The following is a 12029-nucleotide window of genomic DNA, read 5'->3' on the forward strand; positions in this document are numbered from 1 at the left end:
GTTAGACTTATCTTGTTTCAAAACCCAGCTACAAACATACTTTAATTTAAGAAAAGAAAGAAGTAGAATCAGTACCATACAGAAGTCAGAGCTATACCCAGATTTTCTTGGCTTTACCGGTTTTGGCAGAGATGGCGTTCATTTTCTTCACAGCAGTTCCTATACTGCTATGGTTTGGATTTGTGACCAAAACAGTGTTGATAACAAGGATTTTTTAGTTACTGCTGAGCAGGGCTTGCACAGCATCAAGGCCTTTTCTGTTCCTGCCAGCAAGCAGGCTGGGGATGGGCAAAAGGTTGGGAGGGGATGCAGCTGGGACAACTGACGCCAGCTGACCCAAGGGGATACCCCACACCATAGGACATCTTGCCTAGCAATAAAAGCAGGGGCAAAGATGGAGGAAGGGGGGACGTTCAGAGTTATGGCATTTGTATATGTATGTGTACAGCATGGTTAGTATAGTGAAGACTATTACTCCCAACAAACCTGCATAATCCTAGAGATTAAAAATACGCTTATTTCATAATCAAACTTTTCAACAACTCCAGACACTCTCACTCGAATATGCAAATTAAAATTATTTCACACTGTCTTGTAAATTATGTCAGAGTAAAAGAAAATATATATGGATACTGTTATGATTTTAGTTGATACTTGGTCTAACCTAGAAAACTTTTTGGAAACACTTAAGATCTTTTTCTGTATTGAAAAATTCAACAGCATTTGAAATTTTCTTGAGCAGCTATTGAGCAAATAGGCTATTTGCTAGTATGATTTTTAAACCAACACACAAATGATGCAGATATCTGACAACAACACTAAAATGTTTGTAATAACGACAGATTAAAGTATTACACAAATATCAAAATCCATTTGCTCAAAGGATGATATTTTTTCCAGACAAATTTTGATATTTCAAATTTATATCCATCTTCACTAGAATAAAAGCCAAAAATTTTCAAATTCTTTCACAAAACAAAATTTGCCTTACTGGAAGTAACCAGTACTTTTCAGGAAGATATATTTGACGTGGCCTGACAATACCATCATGCCCCAGTGAACATTATCCTAACTGACCTGTCACAGTCATACTGTTGCTCTCCCATCAGCCCCAGTGTGGAAAGAGGTCAGATCATAGTAAGAGTAAGACAGAACAAAATAACAATTGCATCATTCTCATCCAGTCTACTTAGCCATAATGAAAAGGCAAACGGTACTTCTTGCTGCCAAGTTCATCTATCTTGCTGAGGTGTATAATTACAGTCTGGAGTTTCTGACTATGAACCAAGGATTGAAGCTGTTCCCTCCATGCACTTTGTAAGTACCCAGCAGAGCTGTAAAGTGTCCAATCTCAAGCACAGCTGGGAGCATGCTTTCCCCACCCTATCCCACTGAGGAAGGGTTTGCATGGGTCTCATTACTGCCAGGTCTAAGATAAGGACAACAGCACATAATTAGTATAGTACCAGATACTCTGAGCAAAGGGAGCACAAAATGGGAGACTCCTTATGCTATGTGCTACAGATAGTTTCCAGTAAGGTTTTGAAATGTCTCAAACGTGAATGGATCCCCTTGAGATCCATGTGCACTGTAAGTGTTTCATCATCACAGAAGCGATCAAGTCTTTCCAGTGGTCCTAGTAGTAAACCATGTACAGTACCATAAAACCTTATCTTCCAGGAAAACATGGCTATAAAATAGCAGAGCAGCTAGCAAAACAAGATTTAGGTTTGGTCAGTTGTCCTCAAGAACAAGAGATTGCTTATCTGCTTCCAAACTTCTGGGACAAATTCTAGATCAACAGGAAAGAGTGAGATTCTTATTCCTTAGAATTTGCAGTACTTTTTTCCAAAAAAACATTTCAGACATACTCTATACAAACTTAATGTTTTTGTTATGATAAAGTACACCCAGGTCTTCAGCATATATATTTTTCCCACTAACACTGTCCCCAAGTACGATTATTGCTACTGCTTGAATACTTGACATACATTCTTCTACACAAGTTAATCTCACAGTGGCATTTTTTGTAGTCTTTCCAGAGTCTCATCAGTTAGACCTGTTAAATAGGTTCAATCTTAGTGTATTAAATTATATGTTTTATTTCATATGTTTGCATTTAAAAACACAGCCTCTTCCATGAGGCTTTTTTTCACGTGCTCACAAAAATACCCATCAAATTACATGCTTCGGTGCTTGCATGCCTGCTTGTGTCTGAAAATCCCACTTATATTTGTTACTTTTTAGGTGCATTTAACTTATATATAAACACCCATCACTGTATATGTGTATATCTATTTAATTATTAAATTTTTATTCATTATTGATTTTAACACGGTCTATGAAACTAGTATGTACTTGAACAGATTCTTCAAACAGTATATTTTTGTATACACATCTAAAGTACAAAAATGCATATCTATGTATGTACAGCATGAAGTGCAGCACCTTATATAGTCAGAAGTCACTATAAAAAAAACCCAAACAAACACCCACATTAAAATAGGTTAAAATATACCCTGTATATTAAAATATACAGGGTAGCCAGGGTCTACTCATTCCAGAATTTGCTTCCTGAAGTGGTCAGAAGGAGACTTGTGACTCTCAGGTAATGTCGAATACAGGTTAAGAACTGATAATTCACAGCAATTTAAGATTACAAAGGTGTTTCTTCTCTCCTGCTGTTGGCCTTGACTGTTATGACTGTCAATACTACTCTTGACTAAATAACTGATAATAAACCACTATCTTTCAACATTATGTACTCAATTTCTTTATCAAGGCAAGTCCTCTTTATTGACATAGTTACAACTGGGGATTTACACTCATACAGAGAGGATTGTGTGATTGCCTCCATTAAGAACTGCTTTTTCTGGAACCAGTGTAACCCTTTGTACATAAGGCTATGCTCTCACTTCTTCTGGCAAGTCTGTTGCACAGATAGGTATAACATACCTTGTAAACAAGTGCTCTGGTTATCACTCCAATATATTATTTTTTTTTTAATTTCCTGTTTTAATCATATCTGTATCATAAAAGTTTTCAGCTAGTTGGGTTTTTTCCCCCTCTTCTGTATTCATATACCTATAGCTTTTGGTTTCAGCAAGATTCTGCCATATGATACCTGCAGATTTACCAGAAGTCTCCTTTGCGTTCTTTCCTCATTCTTTTTCTAATTCACTTCTATTTACGCTTTAATGGTTAGGCTGAAACCATTTTTTTTTATTGACATACTTGAGAGATTTTTTTTTGCATATGTGCTCTTCAGCCATTACTTTTTTCTCAGCTGCTAGACTAAGCTGAAAACTTATTAAAATGACATGCTAAAGTACAGTTACACTTTAATTCAGACAAAATTTTATTTTTATAAGGTTTTTCTCTTCTGAAACACCTCTATTGCTTTTTTAGGTCTTCTTTAACCACCATCTTCTGAACTGCACTTTGAGACCTTGAGTTGTCCCTGTTTGGCTGAATCTGTTCAGGAAGAACTATGACTATCCTCACATTAAATTTTCTTTTATCACTTTAAATTCAGGTTTTAGGGATCACTTTATTCTTTTCACCCCATATCAATGATAGAAACAGATTCCACAACAACAGGCTCCCCCTTAACCATTCCAGAAGTTTATCCTCCCATGTGATCTTGCTAGCAAAACCTTTACCAACTCTTCTAAACGGATATTCTCTTGTCTACTTTGCCAATCTCAGATTCCTTATCATGAACATCAGGACTTGGTATATTATGTTTCAGTCCAGTAGAATCCAGCTAATGTAACAGTAGTTATGAAATACACCCTAACCTTCAAAAGGAATGACAACATATCTCAGAAGTTAAAGGGGAGGATTTGTAGGACAGCAAGCCAGATAGTAAAAGAAGCCTAAGCCACATGTGCTAAAATCAGCATGGGACTCTCATGCTGACCAAAAGTATGACTTTAATCAATATTTGACAGGAAAACACACAGAAGAACCTCAAAAGTAAACCACTGTGATCTTCATAATATTTACCAGTGCTCTGGATATCAACATTACTTACTTTATTTTGGGTTCAGCAAACCAAAACCTACCCATATTATTCTGTCATCTAGATCAAGAGCTTTGAGGCATCACAGGGCTACCATAACTGCAAGGCACCATGGAAGATACAGTCCAGACAAGCACATCATTCCCTAGAGGAAAACGTATCATGAAAATCCTGAACTCTGACTTCTCTGAGAGACAATGGTGGTACATATGGACATAGTGCAGTACTGTACTGTTTCCAAACAAAATGCCTCAAGACATAAATATTCTCTTTTAAATGGACCATGCTATAACGCTGACAATCCATCTGACACAAATTTCTTTTACAAACTCTTTTTGAGCAAACTGATTCTGATACAGAGGTGTTTCTAGAAAGACACAAATCTTGTTTTTCCATCAGCTTTACTCATCAGCCAACTTCTACTTAAGCTGGAGTCATTCTGACCGCTGTTATTATGCCCGAGAAAGGCACATGACATTAGCATCAGTTATTGGTGAAATTAATGAGACTGGATAAATCTTACAACTACCTGCCTATTCTGTAGTGATTCTGAAAATGACATATCACAGATTTGTATTTGAATAGACATCTGAAGCTCACTATGAGAAAACCTGGTAAAAGAACAAAGGCGGACAACTCTCAAAAATTCTTGACTATGGACCTTGTTTTATCCATACACCATGTGGACTCTGAAGGCAAAGTTGGGAAATTTGTATTATATCTTTAAATAAACAGTGAAAGACAAGTTAAAACAGCCTGCAGCTAATAGAGTTTCTCCAGGTCCTAGCACTCAGATTATAGAAGACTCTCTGAACTGCACATTAAGTTGGCCCCATGGTTAAGACTTTGTCAAGGAAATAGATTGTTGGGGGGGTTTAACCATCTTTTAATTGTATTTTAGAAGTTGAAACTAAATATACCCTTTTCTGCTTCTTCTTTTGCCTCACATCACTCCTGTGCATCTTATGCAGTCTGAAAAAAATGGTGCTATTCGGAGCCAATGCTCTGCTTTGAACTGGGGCTAGTTAGCACTTCTCAGGACAATTCTTACTACCTAGTTCACAATTAATTTATCCCCAGGAAGGGGGGGGCAGGGTGGTGGTGGTGGTCCTACCTTGTAGCTGTTCTTAATTGACATTGTCAAATCTTTCCTATTTTTTAAACATTTATGTAGTTATAGGACTTGAAATAATGCACTGAAAAGTTTAGATTTAATCCTTAAATTGTCCACAAGTCTTGACACAGACTTCAATGGTTAGAGAAATAAATGGGGAATATGACCTATGGGGCCTGTACTATCAACCAGTTCTAGCAGCATAGCAGAGCTAATAATGTCAGGAAAAACTGAATTTCACACTGAATGCCTGAGTTAAGAATACAGGGCAAAATTTGTATCATATTACTCATTGTAGGCACACCAAGGATAAATTTTAGCTCTTGTGTCAGCAGCAGTTAGCATTCCTTGTTCATAAGTACACAGAGATGTCACATATAATGCCTTGAAGAGTTAGTAGAGTTAAAAGGTTGAAGTTCAGGAAGTTAGCCTACAGAGTGCTTCTGGTCAATGTTCTCTCTAGCTTTTTAACAAGCTGAGCAACTGAAGATCCCATATAAACACATGATTTTTGCTAGTTCGTTAAAAAAAGAAAAAAAAAAAAACAAACACACTAAACATTTCACACATTTAAAAATACCAATAGTCATTTTTTGGTACTGTATGAAATCCTCTTTTCAGTTCCCTATCTACCTCCACAAGTCAACATGTCCCAGATTTCCTCTCCTACCTCTTGTGAGGTGATTTGCGTATCCCTTGTCAGAGCCTGTGATTTCACTCATCTGTTCTGGAAACCAAGGTTCCTGAGGTGCTGCTACTGGCAGGAAAGGGCATCATCATTGCTGGTGTTTGAATTTTCTACAGCTCTTTATTTTATCCCTACTAGTCATCTCCCTTTCCAGTATCCTCCTTTACACTGCACACCACTTTTTACCATCCTTTTTACATCTCTCCTTTTGCACTAGGTTTCTCAACATTTAATCCCAGTAAACTCTTAATTCTTTTACCTTCTTCCTTGTTTCCTTCAAAGTACTCTTTTTGTTCTTCTAAGTTTTCCTGTTTCTCCTTCCTTTATCTGATAAACCAATCATTATTATTTAGTAAGACTACTGTTGGAATCCCCTTTGCAGCATGGAAGCTGCCTCATTCTTCATTTCTTACTCATTTCTGCTCCAGAAAAGTGAGTTTGACAGAGCTGATGCCTGTTCACTTTCAGGATCCACAAGCTCACCAAAGTCAGGAAGAACACTTCCACTGATTTTAAAAGGGTGTTAAATTGCAGTCTTGCCTTTTTTTAAATTTTAAATTCTAAATGCTCACTCTCACTCTCTTTTTATTTAGGTCTCTAATTCTTAATATCATTACACAGCATTTTTTTTAAATTACTGACATTAAAAGGCAAACTAAATTTAAAATCAGCCTAATTTCATACCAGCTATGTTACACAATATATATATTTTTTAAATTTTCTCTCAAACATGTACCAGATGTACTCCAAAATACCACTTCTGTTTACTGTCTGCAAATATATATACTTAAAATGCATCAATTTACTGTAACGTATTATAGAACAATATTAGTATGTGTGCTACCAAAAAATGAACAAAGATGGTTTTACTTTCAGTAATCATGATTATTTTGAGGCAATATTACATTACTTTATGCCATAACTGGGGGTTAACCATATGCCAGGTTTTCTTCTTTTAAAAATTTGTGACAAAAAAAGGAATTACATTCACTTTTTAATGGTTGGCATCTCTGTTTGTCTCAGACAATACATTCTGGCTGCAGTGACAAAAACTAGGACAACAGTGAGAAAATGTCATAAATTTAATCCATTACTTGTGACATGTATTGTAACAAGAACCAGAAATGGCAATTATCATGGCAATTTGTGTAACAATATGGTGGACTCAATCCTGTGACTATCTAGCATTTTACAGATATGAAATACACTCTAAGGCTCCAATCTGCAATTACCTACAAATCAACTTTAATGTCACTGTTAAAGAGAAATGCTTATAGTACTAAATTAAGCATGTGCACATTTGCCAAAACTTGGAAAAGTAGTCATAAGGGTTAAAAACCCAATAAAAAAGAATTTATCTGCAAAGAATTATATTTCTGTTTTCAAGTCTTGTACCAATTACAAGAAAATAGCTCTTATTCAGCATTTATTAGTGCCATTGATTTCAGTGGAAGTTATACATGTCAAGCTGTTTCAGCATCGGACCACAAGACCTTTGCTGTTGAATATCTGGATTCAGCTACGCATGAATATCCATTCCTGCAAGGAAACTTAATCTGCTCAACCCCCTGTCATCTCAACACTATTATAGGTCGAGACTTGCATAATTTAACAGGAGCTGTGCACAACTAAGATTAATCATTCTAACCTGATCTTTCAAATACTAAACATCCCCAACTATCCATAAAACTGAGTATGAAAATATAATCTGAACAGCAAGTCACAATTTCTGAAAGACTAATACTGGCAAGCTTACCAGTATTTCAAAAGCAGGTGCTCTAAGCCTAAGTGAAGTATACAGTATGTACTTGAGTAACATGTACTAATTTCCATTTACAAAAAAGTTGCTCATAATAACCTTGGAGGCTCGAGGGGAAGAAATTATCTGTCATTATGTTATATCTACTTGTATTGTCCTAAATGCATGTGTTTCAAGGACATTTTTAACATAGTGTGCTAACATTAACAGGCATACAACTTTGGTCACAGATACTTGATGTCTCTTACAAATAAACAATAGTGTGTAGATAACATGTATTAAAGTAAGAAAGACTGTAAAATTGTTTACTATTTTTCTCAATTTATTCACCTGACCTTCTCTTCCTTGACAAACCTGCTAATGTCTTAATAAGACTAGCATCTCTCAAGTCCAGGTGCAGTGGTGACTTTTTTTAAAGCTAACACCAGAACTTTGGGAAATAATTTTCGAACAGAGACCTTGCAAGTATATTTTTCAGAAGAGACAAAATCAGTGACTAAAACTGCTTTTCTCTGACTAGATATTTATATCTAGTATGCTTACTGCCATGATATTCAAATATATAGGATAAAACTGCTTTACTCAGTAAAATAAGGTAATCTATATCAGATAGATAATATGCATTCTAAATGATTCCTGTGGGTTAGATCTCAGCGTTTGACTTGGGAATTAACATCACCAGAGCAAGATCTAAAGAGGAGACACAGCACAGCAAAGGTGAGGGCTGCTAGGCTACATCTTCAAACTCTCTTAAGGACTTTGCAGTATTGGCATCACTCCAGAGCTTAATTTGGGTACATTATGAAAGTCTAATCATCATCTTCAGGGAGTAAGCCCCTCACCACCGCTGTTAAATTCTAATATTCTTGTTCTGCCTTTCTCTGTGTGATGCTTGTATTTTCTTTGAGGGAGGCGTGTGTTGTTTAATTGGTCCAGGATAGTACATTTCAGGAATCACACACTGCTTTATTATTTAGAGTCTATGTACTCATTTCACGTGGGCCACTTCCTTTACCATTATCACTAATAAAACTGTAGCCTATATTTGCAGTTTGTAACATTTATACAGTCTCGCCTTATATACTGTTGTTATTAAATATTGCCAGAATGCCAAAAATAAATTGAGCACTAAACAAAAACACAAATGGCCCAGTGTGTCTGTCAGTAGATCTGAAAGAAGATGTAAATTGTGTCCCTAAGACAGAAGTATGCACCATTTTTATTCTGTGGATCAGTTTATTAAGCATAGTCTATTATGAGCGTTCAGCTATAAATATATGAAGAATTACACAAACTTTTGGTGCTGATGAGCACCAAGAAAGAAGAAAATACATGAAATGAACTAGAGCTACTAGATTCTACACTTATTTTAGGAAAATATTTTTAATTAACATTTGGTGAAGGCAACTAGGAATGAAAATACCTTGTGTATTTTTAGTAGTCCACTAAGCAAAGTGTAATGATGAGAAGGTGTTTAAGGTTATGTCTTTCTTGTGACAATAAGATGCCGATACAGTCTACTTGCTTTGCAAGTATGAGTTTCCTTTCATTATGGTTTAAGCAGCAATGTATCAGGGAGACACACAGGACAGAACAGAAGGCATTATTGCCCTTACTACATTGTTTTGGTGTCACTGTGAAAACACATTCCTTTGTTCTCACTGTCTACAGAAAAACACATATATTGTTATATAGCTTAGAAGCTAAATTTAAACTAGAAATCTTAATTTGTGCAACAGTACAAAGTGCCCCCCAGCTTATCTTGAATCAAAGGAAGTATGTAAGTGGACTTTTATGTTGAAATAAGGTGCACCCACACATAATTAATCCCAGGCTCAGGCCCAGGGGTATTTTCTTCTTTTCCTCTATTACAAAAAAATCCCAACATTATAATACATCAAAGAACAGCTTTAAAAGCCAGGTTAACTACAGTATTTTGTAGCACTGGTCCACAAACTTTACAGAAAAGCAGATCTCAGCTTGGTAAGTCCTAATGTGGAAAACATATTAGTCTTCTACTATCAAAACTTTTAAAGACTTACAAGAAAAAAAAAAAAAGCAATGTGTGTTTATTAAATATCCTGACCTATGTGCAAAACTGGTCTGGTACGACAGGTGCCTGGGCATCTCAGCACAAGGGCAGAATGCACCTGCTACTTTACAATTTTTTGGCTTCCCTTCTCACACAACTCCAACTGGAAAGCCTTTTGTGGACGCAGACTAGTTACCTTACTTTCTGTAATAGCGTTTTGGTAAGGCTTACTTTTTCATGGTACAAGAGATAAAAAACTGTGTTTCTTGTTTCTGGCTCCTATATTCAGCTGGGAGACCTCCTTGGTTACAGCAGCATGAAGACTGTTTCCCAGATGGGAATATTCCATATGTGTCTATGCTGCAGCATTTTCAAGGCACCTGAGGACTAGGAATGAGGCCACACCAGCAATGTTATCTATGCCATAAGCTCTCTTGTATCCTTTTGAAAGGCCTTTGTAGCACTTGGTGCATCTCCCCCTCGCATTTTGCAAATCCAAAGTCCTGAACCACTACTGAAACCTACAAAAAAAGCCCCACCTGCTCCTCTCCTTCAGCTGCCTGTGACTTTCCCTGTGTGACAGCTGGATACATGTGTGAAGAGGCAGAGGCCCCCACTGAAGCCTAGGCAGGTACAGACATCACCACTAAAGTCAGGGTCGCTCTGTCTGAATAGCACTGGTCATCCACAACTAGCATTACAAGTTCACAGTGCCCTTTAAATGAGTCACTAACCAGAATATGAAAGACCACCTTCCCGGCTCTACACTAAATTTAGAAGTGGCTCTAATGAGATTGCATACCTGCCTCTGGACTCCTTCCAGTAGAGATACAGGTTGTCTTAACCCCTGGAAAACTGTGGCAAAGCAGTTTGAGTCTGACAAACCCATCAGCGCACTCATCACTGAGCATCACAGAGCATTGTGGAGCCAAGGCACTGGCTAGCTGAACCCAGGTGGCTGTGGCAGGACAAGGCCTGGCAGCACTCCCCAAGAGTCACCCAACACCAGAACTCGTCAAATTTACAGTTGCCCACTGTGCAATCCACAGTCTGTGTGTGCATTTACCCTCTGCCTCACCGTAGTCTTTGGAAGGCCCTCACCTATTTATTGACAAATTTGAATAAAACTTTGATGGACATAGTTTCAGCAAAAGAAGCGATGCAAATCCAAACTTTAAGTACATTAGAGAGACCATTTCTCTGCATCTACACCTGGTATCACAATTGTTACCTACTTCAAAGCTGAAATTCTCTCTCATTCTCAGCTCCTCTCTCTCACCATTCCTCCTCAATCTCTCCTTCTCTTCTCCCAGCAATTATACCCCACTTTTCTCCAATTACTGTCCTCTAAGCTTAATAAACTCTTCCAGGTTTTACCATAAAAAGCAGGACAAGACCATACAACCCATGCTGAAATTCCCTGCTTGTTCATTAATAAGACTCACCGCCGAACAGTTAAACCTGTTCTCTCCTGTACTCCTTCCTATCTGTCTGCAATGGTTAGGACACACTTTACAGTGGAAACAGAAATTCCCAGCCCATGCAACTGCTAAAAAAGTTTTATAAAACACTATTTAGCTGTACCCTAGGCTCCTCTGCATGAAGGCTTATGCCATCTCCACCATCTATATTCACACACATCTTTCTCTACCCATCTGTTCCTGTTTGGCCTTCCTCCAGTAGTCATGCTAAAAGTATGACTCTGAACCTGCGAAAGCAGTGAGTAGGCACCACTGCTGTGCTCACCACCTAGCACGGAGCAAGAGACAGTTGCCCCAAGCACCTGCCAACTCTGAGTGCCTCTCTGGAGGATGTCACCCAGCCACACTCCAGCATTTCTCCTCCCTCCACATGCTCCCTGGCTCTGATGCCAGATGCCTCTGGCTCTATCTTGCAAATATACTCTTGGTCCAATCACTCTTGCAGTGTTATCTGAGGATGCTTTTTTACATGTTAGAAGCTAAGAGCATGACCCAGAATAAGGGTATAAAATGATGGTATTTGTCGTCTGCGGTAAGAGAAGGAAAGGATAGATTTAAAGTCCAAATGTCATTAAGTCCAGAAAATAGCTATGCTGATGTTTTTTAATATTTTTTTTTAAGAAAACAAATATTAATGTCAGATACAAACCGATACCGTTAACAAGGAGTATGACTTTAAAACACGTACTTTATACAATAATTTCTTATCCAAGGGCCGCTGGGGTAACTGCAACTATGTGAAGCTGGGAAAAGGCTTGTCTATGGAAGCACATCCCATCTTTGCCTCATTTTTCTCTTGTGTAACCAACACCTAAAAACTGTATTCCTCTTATTCCTTTGCCCTGTATAGCCTTGCCCCCAGGTTCCTCAAACTGAAAAGACAAAAAGACTCAGCAATGTTTTGCTGCTTCTCATTGCCCAAAATATTTAG

General features: G+C 37.6%; 1 protein-coding gene across 19 annotated transcripts in view; it reads right to left on the reverse strand.

Moving 5' to 3' along the window:
* Positions 1-12029, reverse strand: part of MYT1L (myelin transcription factor 1 like) — a 331228-nt gene that overhangs the window by 165302 nt on the left and 153897 nt on the right. The window lies entirely within an intron of this gene.

The sequence above is a fragment of the Falco punctatus genome, assembly GCF_963210335.1.
Source record: "Falco punctatus genome assembly, chromosome: 5".
Taxonomy (NCBI): domain Eukaryota; kingdom Metazoa; phylum Chordata; class Aves; order Falconiformes; family Falconidae; genus Falco; species Falco punctatus.